This window comes from Musa acuminata, unplaced genomic scaffold (assembly GCF_036884655.1).
Source record: "Musa acuminata AAA Group cultivar baxijiao unplaced genomic scaffold, Cavendish_Baxijiao_AAA HiC_scaffold_1137, whole genome shotgun sequence".
Taxonomy (NCBI): Eukaryota; Viridiplantae; Streptophyta; class Magnoliopsida; order Zingiberales; family Musaceae; genus Musa; species Musa acuminata.
Genome location: NW_027021349.1, coordinates 3,079,808 through 3,090,454, shown reverse-complemented (window position 1 = coordinate 3,090,454; position 10,647 = coordinate 3,079,808).

Here is a 10,647-nt window from a genome sequence, read left to right as displayed (position 1 = left end):
TTGTTTCGAATGAAGCCAAGCGAAACCATTAGTGACATATACACCCGTTTTATGAATGTTGTCAATGATTTGAAAGTACTTGGTAAAAATTTTACTAATCTTGAACTTATTAATAAAATTTTATGATCTCTTCCAAAATATTGGGATTCAAAAGTAACTGCTATTTAAGAAGTAAAGGACTTGAACTGTTTTCCTCTTGAAGAACTCATACGATTATTAATGACCTATGAAATGACTTGTATGACACATGACGAACATGAAAATAACCTTCTAAAGAATAGGAAGGATATGATACTTAGAACAAAAGAAAATAACTCGAGCAAATATTCCAAGTGATAATGATGAATTTGAACTTCTCACAAGAAAATTTAAAAAATTCATAAAATAAGAAACTAAGAATAAAAACAAACTTAAAAAGAACACAATAACTTGCTATGAATGCAAAAGGCTTGGGCACTTCAAAAGCAAATGTCCACAACTAAAGAAAAAGATACTTGAACTTCAAAAGAAGAAGAAATCACTCAAGATGACTTGAGACGAATCAAATGAATCAGAAGATAAAGAGCAAACCAATAAAGACGAAATAGCGAACTACGCTCAAATGCCCTCAACGAAGAGATAAGTAACTCAATCGAAACTCATTTACCTTACAATGAATTACTTAATACTTTTCATTATTTATATGATTATTTTAAATTACTTAGTAAAAAATATAAATTGTTAAAAAAGGATCATGCTTCTCTCTTTAGTAAATTTGAAAAATTAAAAAATGAGCATGATAACCTCTTGTACTAAATATAAAGAGTTAGATTCATACAAAAAAGAAAATATATTATCGCAATAAATTTTAAAAAATTTTAAAATTGATAGCAAATCATTAAGCATGATCCTTGCTAATAAATATTATATATGTAGAAAGAAAGGAATCAATATTGTGAGTAATACTAAAAAAAGCCAACTATATTTGTTAAAGGACCTACATATATATTTCCCTTCAAAATAAATGTAAATCTTACCGTAGATATGGATATTTTACTTATAAATATTTATTTAAGAAGTATGACTTATGTAAATTACTTTGGGTTCCTAAAAGAACCATAAATGACTTTATAGATAGATCTAATCATGAGGGGCCCAAAGTCAAATGGGTACCTAAAGCAAACCCACATTTCTTGTAGAAATATCTACAATCAAAAGCTAGGAGCAAAAATGATATCTTGATAATGGATGGTCAAGGCATATGATTGAAGATTCAAAACACTTCAAGAGCTCACTAATTGAAACTACAATAATAAAGGAAAGATCATTAGAATTAGAATTATTGGTAATAAATCTTTTGATTGAAGATGTTTTATCTTTTAAATGTGTTATACTAGTGATCATTGTCAAGATGAAACTTATTTTTTGATTTAAACGATGATGCATAGCTTTAGCATAAAAGACTAGGGCATGCTTGTTTGAAATCAATCGCATAAATTGAAATAAAAAATGAGAATATGTTTTTCTTAAAAAATTCTCAATCTCTATCTTATTGAGTTTACGTCATAGAGATCCTTAGTGATGAATCTATTTATGTTATTTATGAATCTCTTGAACTAAGAAAGTGATTTTGATGATTTGATAAATTGAATTTGAATAAGTTTTATCTAAATCATGATCTTGATTTCTCGATATTTATAACTTGAGATTTTCTTTATATGAATCAAGATATTTTACTATTTATTCTCATATGATTCTTTTATTTTATTAAAGAGAATATTTATCTAAATAAATCATAATGTTTCTCTTGATTTTTTTATACTCACAACTTGTGATGATGTACTGTGATGTTTGGAACATTGTATACATAAATTGATTTTTCTCTTATATTTCGATACTCCTTTATATTCATGAATTGTATACCTCATCACCAAATTGATTTTTCTTGATATCTTTCATATGATGATTTGAACATTGATATAAAGGGAAAAGAATTACACCATTATTTCCTTCCTTTCTTTTTGACAATGACAAAGGAGGAGAAAGAATAGCTAGCTTGCAAATATCAAAGAAAAATAAAAATTTGCTAGCTTGCACATTTTTCAAAAAGAAGTAAAACTTGCTAGCTTGTATATCTCAAAAGAGAAGTAAAACTTGCTAGCTTGCATATTTTAAGAAGAAACAAAAATTGCTAAACTTATACATCTCAAAAGAAACAAAGAATTGCTAGCTTGCACACCTTAAGAGAAGTAAAAATTGCTAACTTGCACATTTGAAAAACTTGCTAGCTTGCATATTTAAAGTGATGAAAAACTTACTAAATTACTAGCTTGTATGTTTAAAAAAAAAATTGCTAGTTGCACTTTTCTCCTTTTTGTTGATGACAAAGGGGGAGAAAAACTGATGGTTTGAAAATGTTAATGTTTTGGTATCATGGATGTTATACCCAAAGTAATGATGATTTTATATTTTGAAATTATGCATGATGATTAAGAATTATGCATGCAATATTTCAACTTATGATAATGCAAGTAATGTTTATGTTGATATAATATATTGCATATGATCATGATTAAAATTGTTTTAACTGATATTAGAAGGTTATTATTTATTTGAATTCAAGTTTATCTCGATATGGCATATAGATAAGTGGAGTTTAGTTTAAACTCTATCATCAATTAGTTGTCATCATCAAAAAGAGGGAGATTGTTAAATCCCAAATTTTGATGATGAAATCAATTGATGAGTTTATGACATAATTAACATTTGAATAATGCAAGATTAAATTGTTGAATCTCAGATTTTGATAATAAAATCAATTGATAAATTATTGATCTAATCCATATGTTGAGATAAGTGTTGCATGATTAACTACAATAATAAATAAGACATAAAGCAGATATTGGGCTGGAGTTAAAGATCAGATGATATAATGAAGATTCGGACGATGTGTCGGGAGTTCGTCGAGAGTTCATCGGGAGTTCACTGAGAGTTCGTCAGGAGCTCGCTGAAAGTTCGTCGAGTGCACGTTGAGAGTTCATCGGGAGATTCGTCGATAGTTCATCAGGAGTTCGTTGGGAGCTCGCTGAGAGTTCATCGGGAGATTCGTTGAGAGTTCATCGGGAGCTCGCCGAGAGTTCATCGGGATATTCATCGATAGTTCATCGGGAGTTCTCCAAGAGTTCGTTGGAAGTTCGCCGAGAGTTCACCGAGAGTTCATCGGGAGCTTGTTGAGAGTTCGTCGAGTGTTCACCAAAAGCATACCGAGAGTTCACTAGAAGTTTGTCGAAACTTTGCCAAAAGAATAATTGATATACCAGACAAATATTACTTAGTTAAATGTCTTAATTGTTATAGTTAGACCTTGGATTGAGTTAGGATTGGATTGAAAGGTAATTCTACTAACTCGATTAGGGGCCAATTGGGCCCGATTTAGGGCTGAGTTGAGCTGGATGGAAGGCCCACTCAGCCACTTGGAGCCATGCCAAGTGGTGGCACCGCCCAAGGTGGGCGATAGAACAACCTTAGGCTTAGCCTCCCAGGTGGTCTGGGTGGTGGTATCGTCGGCAATTAATGCTACCAAGCGGTGGTACTATCAGAGTACAATCTTCGAGGTTCTGTCAGGCAGTAGTACTGCTAAATATACGATGGTACCACTCAATGTCAGAGTATCAGGCAGTGGTATCACCTAATAATGGTGGTGGTACCGTCAGTACCTTGGAAATCTAGGAAGAGACACTTTTTAGCTCCAATTCTAAAACCTTTGGGGCCTATAAATACCCCACCCCTTTCTACATGAAAGAGTAATAAAAAGAGCTAAAAAATGTGAAAAAAATCTATAAGTATTGGGGGGTAAAAGTGTTGTAAAAGTACTAAGAGTCCTCTTCCTCTTTCTTTAGCTTTGTAATCAGCCAAGAAGATGTGTGAGGCTTGTAAGGGTTATCTCCTAAACCCATGAAAAAGAGAAAGTATTGTAAGAAGGTAGTTGGTCTTCATCTATTGAAGGAAGACTATTAGTGGATGCCGGTAACCTTGACGAAGGAGGAATTGGAAGTGGATGTAGGTCACAATGACCGAACCATTATAAATCCGGTGTGTTCTTTCCTTACTGCTTTCTTTCATTATTTAGTTGCACTCTACACTTTACATTTACTCTAAGTCATTACTTTCATTACTTTCTGATATGGGCTTTGTCGAAATGATGTTATCAAACAAAATTTTTCAAATCAATGTAATTTTTTTTATCGTTGCACTAATTCACACCCCCCCCCCCCCTCTTAGTGTCGTATTGATCCTAACGTAAATTCAATCATGGAAAGATAAATTGATTGAAGTAGGAGAATCATATATTGGGTTGGAGAGTATCATGTTAGGAGATTGAATGTTGGGCCAGAGGACTGGTCGACGTGTTGGCAAAAGGACTTCGTGTCATAAGTTTGGACATCGGGCTAGAAAGATCGGACATTACGCTAAGGAAATCGAATTTTGCAGGAAGTCAACATGCTGATGGATTAAGCAATATGCGAAAGGAGAGGATGATGTACCAAAGGTTTAGACGAAGCACTAGATGAACCAATGATATGTCGGACAACATAGGATTTGTGTTTGTAATCGGTCGTATCTTGATCGAAGTAGTTTAGGTTGTAAATGAGTTGGTTTTGGGTGTAATCATGTCAATTCAATTAGAGGCCTATTGGGCCAGAGTTGGGGCTGATTTGGGCCCATTAGAAGGCTCATTTATGACCCAAAGTTGGGTCAGGTGGTGGCACTGCTAGAACAAACGGTGGAACAACCTATGAGTTGGAACATACGAAGTGTACATTTTCTAAAAGACCCGACGGTAGTACCATGAGTGTTTCATCATTGCATGCATCATGAATATTGAAAGAACCAATTGATCATATCATTGCATGCATCATAAAATCATGCATAATAATTTCAAAAAATAAAATTTCATCATACCATGCATGATCATCATCATAATTTCTCCCCCTTTATCATCAACAAAAAGGAGAAGTGCAACTAGCAAATTTTCAAGCTAGCAATTTAGTAAGATTTACATCAATTTAGAACATGCAAGCTAATAAGTTGACAAGTGCTATTTTTCTTTGAAGTATGAAGGCTAACAAGTTTTGGAGATGTATAAGTTTAGCAATTTTTGCTTCTTTTGATATGTGTAAGCTAGTACTTTTCTCGCAAGATAATAAGTTTCTACTTCTTTGAAATGTGCAACCTAGTAATTTTGATTTCTTTTACAACGTACAAGCTATCAATTTTTGCTTCCTTTTGTAAGCTAGTAAGTTTTTCTTTCCTTGAAATATATAATTTTTCTTTTTTTATATCAATAATTCAATTGAGATATACAAATCATAAATATAAGGCAATTGTACATAATAAAATTTAAGTCATAAATATCAAAAAGTCAAGTGACATATCATAGTTAATTTTAATAAATCTCTTCTTTAGTAAATACTAAGAAGAATCATAGGAGGACAATTAATGAAAAATCATGATTCATAATAAATCTCAATTCATAAATATCTAGTGAAAGAATCAAAAATTGTTTCGATGAATCTCTTCTTTAGTGAAAGGAAAAATCTTGATTCATAGAAAACTTTAAGTTGTAATCAAAAGAATAATCATGATTCATTTGGATAAATTTTTTTTAGTAAATGGTAAAAAAAAACATAAAAATCAAATAAGAAATCTTGATATACAAAAAAATCTCAAGTATCAAATATCGATAAATCAAGATCATGATTAGGATAAAAAATTCTCTATAGCAAAAAGAAACATAGGAGAACTTGATTCATGCATAAGAAATCTTAAGTTATCAAGTTCATGATTCAAAAAAAAATTTCAAGTATCAAGTGTAAGATTTAGATAAAACTCATTCAAATTCAAATCATCAAATTATTAAAATCACTTTCAAGATATTCAAAATGATATAAATAGATTTTTCAATCTCTTCTTGAAAACTCGATAGGATAGAGAATTAAAAAAAAACAAATGCATTCCCTTTTTAGTTTTAATTTGTGTGATGTCCTAGCCTTTTATACAAAAGTATTATATCATTGTTTGAAAATAAAAGGTAATACACAAATCATTAAGATACACATTCTTGCTTCATGTAAGGTGTTAACATGCAATTATCATGATCAATTTTTTAATTTTCAAAATTACTAGAAAGAGAAGCATGATCCTAATCCCACCCCTCACCCCCTCACACACCACCCCCCACACCCCCCCCCCCCCCCCCCCCCTCTTTGTTTTGGCATTTTATATTTCCTTTAACTAATTAAAATCATCAAATAACTCAAGAAATGTATTAAGTAATTTCATAGTAAGATAAAGGAATTTCGGTTGAATCATTTACCTCATCATCGAGAGTCATCAAGGCGTAATTCACCACTTCGTCTTCATCGGTTTGCTACTCATCTTCAAATGCACTTGATTCATCTCATGTTATCTTAAAACTTTCTTTTCTTTGGCAGCACTTCTTTTTAAGTTTATTTTTATTCTTAGATTCTTAATTTATAATTTTTTTAAATTTTTTAATGAAGAGTTCAAAGTCATCGTCACTTGAGCTTTCGCTCGAGTGGTCTTCTTTTGTTCTAAGTGTCAAATTCTTCCTGTTCTTAGAAGGTTGTTCTCATGTTTGTTATATGCCAAATAAGTTATTTCATATGTTATCAATCAACCGATGAGTTTTTCTATTGAAAAATTGTTTAAGTCCTTTACTTCTTGTATTGCTATTACTTTTGGATCCCAACATTTTGGAAGGGATCTTAGAATCTTGTTTACAAGTTCAAGATTAGAAAAACATTTGTCTAAGTGCTTTTAAACTATTGACGGCATCCATAAAATGGGTGTATATATCAACAATAGTTTCGCTTGGCTTTATTCAAAATAATTCAAAATTATGCATCGAAAGATTATTTTTCGATTCTTTAACTCTACTTGTGCCTTCATGTATAATTTCAAGAGTGTGCCAAATATCATGTGCAGTTTTATATAAAAAATATAATTAAACTCATTTTTGTCTAAAGCGCAAAATAAAATATTCATCACTTTAGCATTCAAAGAAAATGTTTTATTCTCCAAATTATTTCATTCATTCATTGGTTTGAAAGACTTTTAAAAACTGTTTTAAAAAATATTCCATAAATCGAAATCCATATAAAGCAAGAAAACTCTCATTCAAGTTTTTCAATACATATAGTCCATCCCATTAAATATATGAGGATGAGTGATAAAAAGACCCTTTTGATTGCCAGCAAAAATCATTTCTCTTGGGTGTTAAACTAAATGAGAAAAACTTGGCTCTGATACGAACTGTTAGGACCGTATCGACACTCAAAGGGAGGGCGTGTGAATTATTGCTTATGTAAAAATTATGTTTATTCAAAAAATTTCATTCGATAAAATCTAGGAAACATGTTTAACTTGAAAGCGTTCGTAAGTATAGTGAATAAGTAAAACAGTTTAGGAGACTATATCTGGGTAGTACCACCACCTAATCTAGTAGTATTACTGCTTGACATAATTTGAGAGACTATGTTTGGGCGGTACCACCGCCTAGCGATGCGACCGCATGACCCTTTTATGGGTGACCGAATGGGACTTCCACTTGGCCCAAAATAGCTCCAACTCAAGCCCAATTGGCCCCTAATTGAGTTAGTAGGGTCCTCCCAAAACCAATTCAATTACAATCATAACTACAATCTAGACACAATCGATTACAAACAGAATACTATGTTGTCCGATATGTTATTGGTTCATCCGGTGCTTTGTCCGATCCTTTCAACGCATCGTCCTCTCTTGCAGCATATTGCCTAATCGGTATGTTGACCTCTGCAACATCTAATCTCCTTGGCGCAATATATGATCTTTCTGGCCGGATGCCTAAACTTATGGCATGAAGTTCTTATGCTGGTATGTCGATCGATCCTTTGGCTTGACGTTTAATCTCTTAACATGTTCTACTTTGGCTCAACATCTGATTCCACTACTTTAACCAATTTGTCTTTCCCTGATTGAAGCTAGTCTTACATCACTTAAATGCATATTAAATCATAATTTTATCAATTGGTTTCATCATCAAAATCTGAGATTCAACAACTGATCTAGGTGATGATTCTAGCAAAGCCACTTCGGTGTTTGCTTGTATTATATCATCCTCTTTTGAAACTATAGCTTTCTTATGTTGTTCATCACTTTTTCAATTCCAAATCTATTACTTATCAAACTTAACATCTCTTGACATCACAATTTTGTTTGTGATAGGATTGTAGAGTTTATAGCCATTGGAATTCTCTGCATAACCTAGCAAAATACAATTCTGACTTTTATTCTCTAGTTTTATTCTTTTTTCTTCTAATATCTTGGTAAATGCAATACTTTCAAAAATTGTTAAATGATAGACTCTTGGTTTTTGCAAGCTCCATACTTCTTCTGATGTAATATTACTAATTCACCTTATAGGAAACCTATTAAGCAAATAAACTACACAAGCAATAGCATCTCTCTAAAATTCTTTAAGAATTTTTCTTTTTTTTTTCTGAGACATTATTTTGTTGAGGTATATATGGCATGATGAATTGACATAAAATCTCATTATTTCTATAAAATCTTTCAAATTTATTTGATACATATTCACCACCCCTATCTGTTCTTAAACGTTTAATCTTACAACCGCTTTATCTTTTAACTAAATCATTAAATTCTTTGACTTTGTTTAAAACTTCTTTCTTTTCTTTTAACATGTAAACCCAAGTTTTATCACTATGATGATCAGTAAAGGTAATAAAATACTAACTTCCTCCAGGTGATACTGGATTGATAGGGCTACAAATATCTTAGTGCACCAAATCAAGTCAATGTCATGCTCTTTTTATTTTTAACTTTGAAAGGCTTTCTTTCTTGCTTACCCATGCATACACTTCAAATAATTTTGTTAGGAGATCAATTCTTAGCATTCCTGTCACCTTATTATACTTCTCTAGAAGTTTCAATGCCTCAAAATTTAAGTTAGCATATCTTAGACGTCATAGTGTAGAAATGTTCTCAATATCAGTTTTAAAATAATTTGATCGATCAAAAATATATAATGTAGTGGAAACATTTTTATATGTGAGATTAATTTTTTATTCTTATGACGAATAGAAAGAGTTGTATCTTTCATCTCATTACAATAACCTTTTTCAAGTAATTACCCCAAGCTAATAATATTAGTTTTTACATCAGGAACATAATAAACATCTTAAATACATAACTCTTTGCCATTATTAAGTCCAAGAAAAAATTTATCTTTACCTATTATTGGTCTTGGAGATAAATCACCAAATATAATATTTCTGGAATAACTTATATACATTTCTGAAAATAACTCTTTGATGTCACATATGTGATTTGAGGGTCTTGTATCTAGATACCATGTGATAGACTAATCTTCTTTCAAATTATTATGTCATTAGCAAACTTGATTTTTGTTCTTTTCTTCCTCAATAAAATTTGTCTTATCACATTGATAGAATTATAATAATATTCATAGGAGTAATGTCTATACTTTTTGTAAATATAGTATTGTATTTCAGACTTTTTATAATTTCTGTCATGTCCATGGCCTCGGCCACATCCTCGACCATAACCTCGGCCTCTTTAGCTAGAATTTTTTCTATTACTTTCATTGTTTGGAGATTCTTGATCGGTCTGATTTATGTCTCCTCTTCCTCTTTGTCCATATTCTTTTTCTCTTTGAGAATTTCATTCATCTTTATTTTTAAGAGTAAGCTTGGTTTATAGTACTTGCTCCATAGTTTTGTCTTCTCCTCTTTTTGTAGTTGAAGGGATCCCATAAGTTGTTCTAAAGATATTTTTATCAAATCTTTATATTCTTCGCTTACAACAATAATAAAATCAAATTTTAGATCTAAAGATATCAGTATTTTTTTTATTACTCTTTGATCACTTATTTGTTGTCATTTCGTCTCATTTGATGAATAATAGAAATGATTTTTGAGAAGTAATTAAAGATAGTTTCAAAAGTACCTTATTGTAATTTTTGAAACTCGACTCGTAAAACTTGTAAACGAAGTTTCTTTATCTCATCAACACTACCAAATACTTTTTGAAGCATTTCCTAAGTCTTTTTTGAAGTATTTGTTAGAGCGATGATCTCGAATATTATATCAACAAGCCCTTAGTAGATCGCGAACAATGTCTTTTTCTCCTTTTTTTCCTTCTATCTTTGAGTTATTTTTTTTGCTTCTGCATTCATTGGTCCTTCTTCTACTAGACTTGGTTCAACAAATTCATCTTCTACTAACTCTCATACATCTTGGGAGCTTAAAAGAACATTCATTTAGATATACCATATATCATAATTTTCTTTTATCAATCTGGAGATATAGAGTTGGATAATACTCGGGGAAGAGATCATAACTTAACCTATGATCTAATACCAAAGTGTTGAACTTGATACAAAGAAGGGATAAAATTATTAAACAAAGAAAGAATAGAACAAGGTTAAATCTTCTATATTTCTCTTGAAAACTCTTTACAATTTTTGAAACTCGACCAATTTATATAGCCCCCAAGATATATTATATTAATTATATTTAAAATAAATTATTCTCTTTTAAGAAATCTTTTCAAGAAATAATAGTC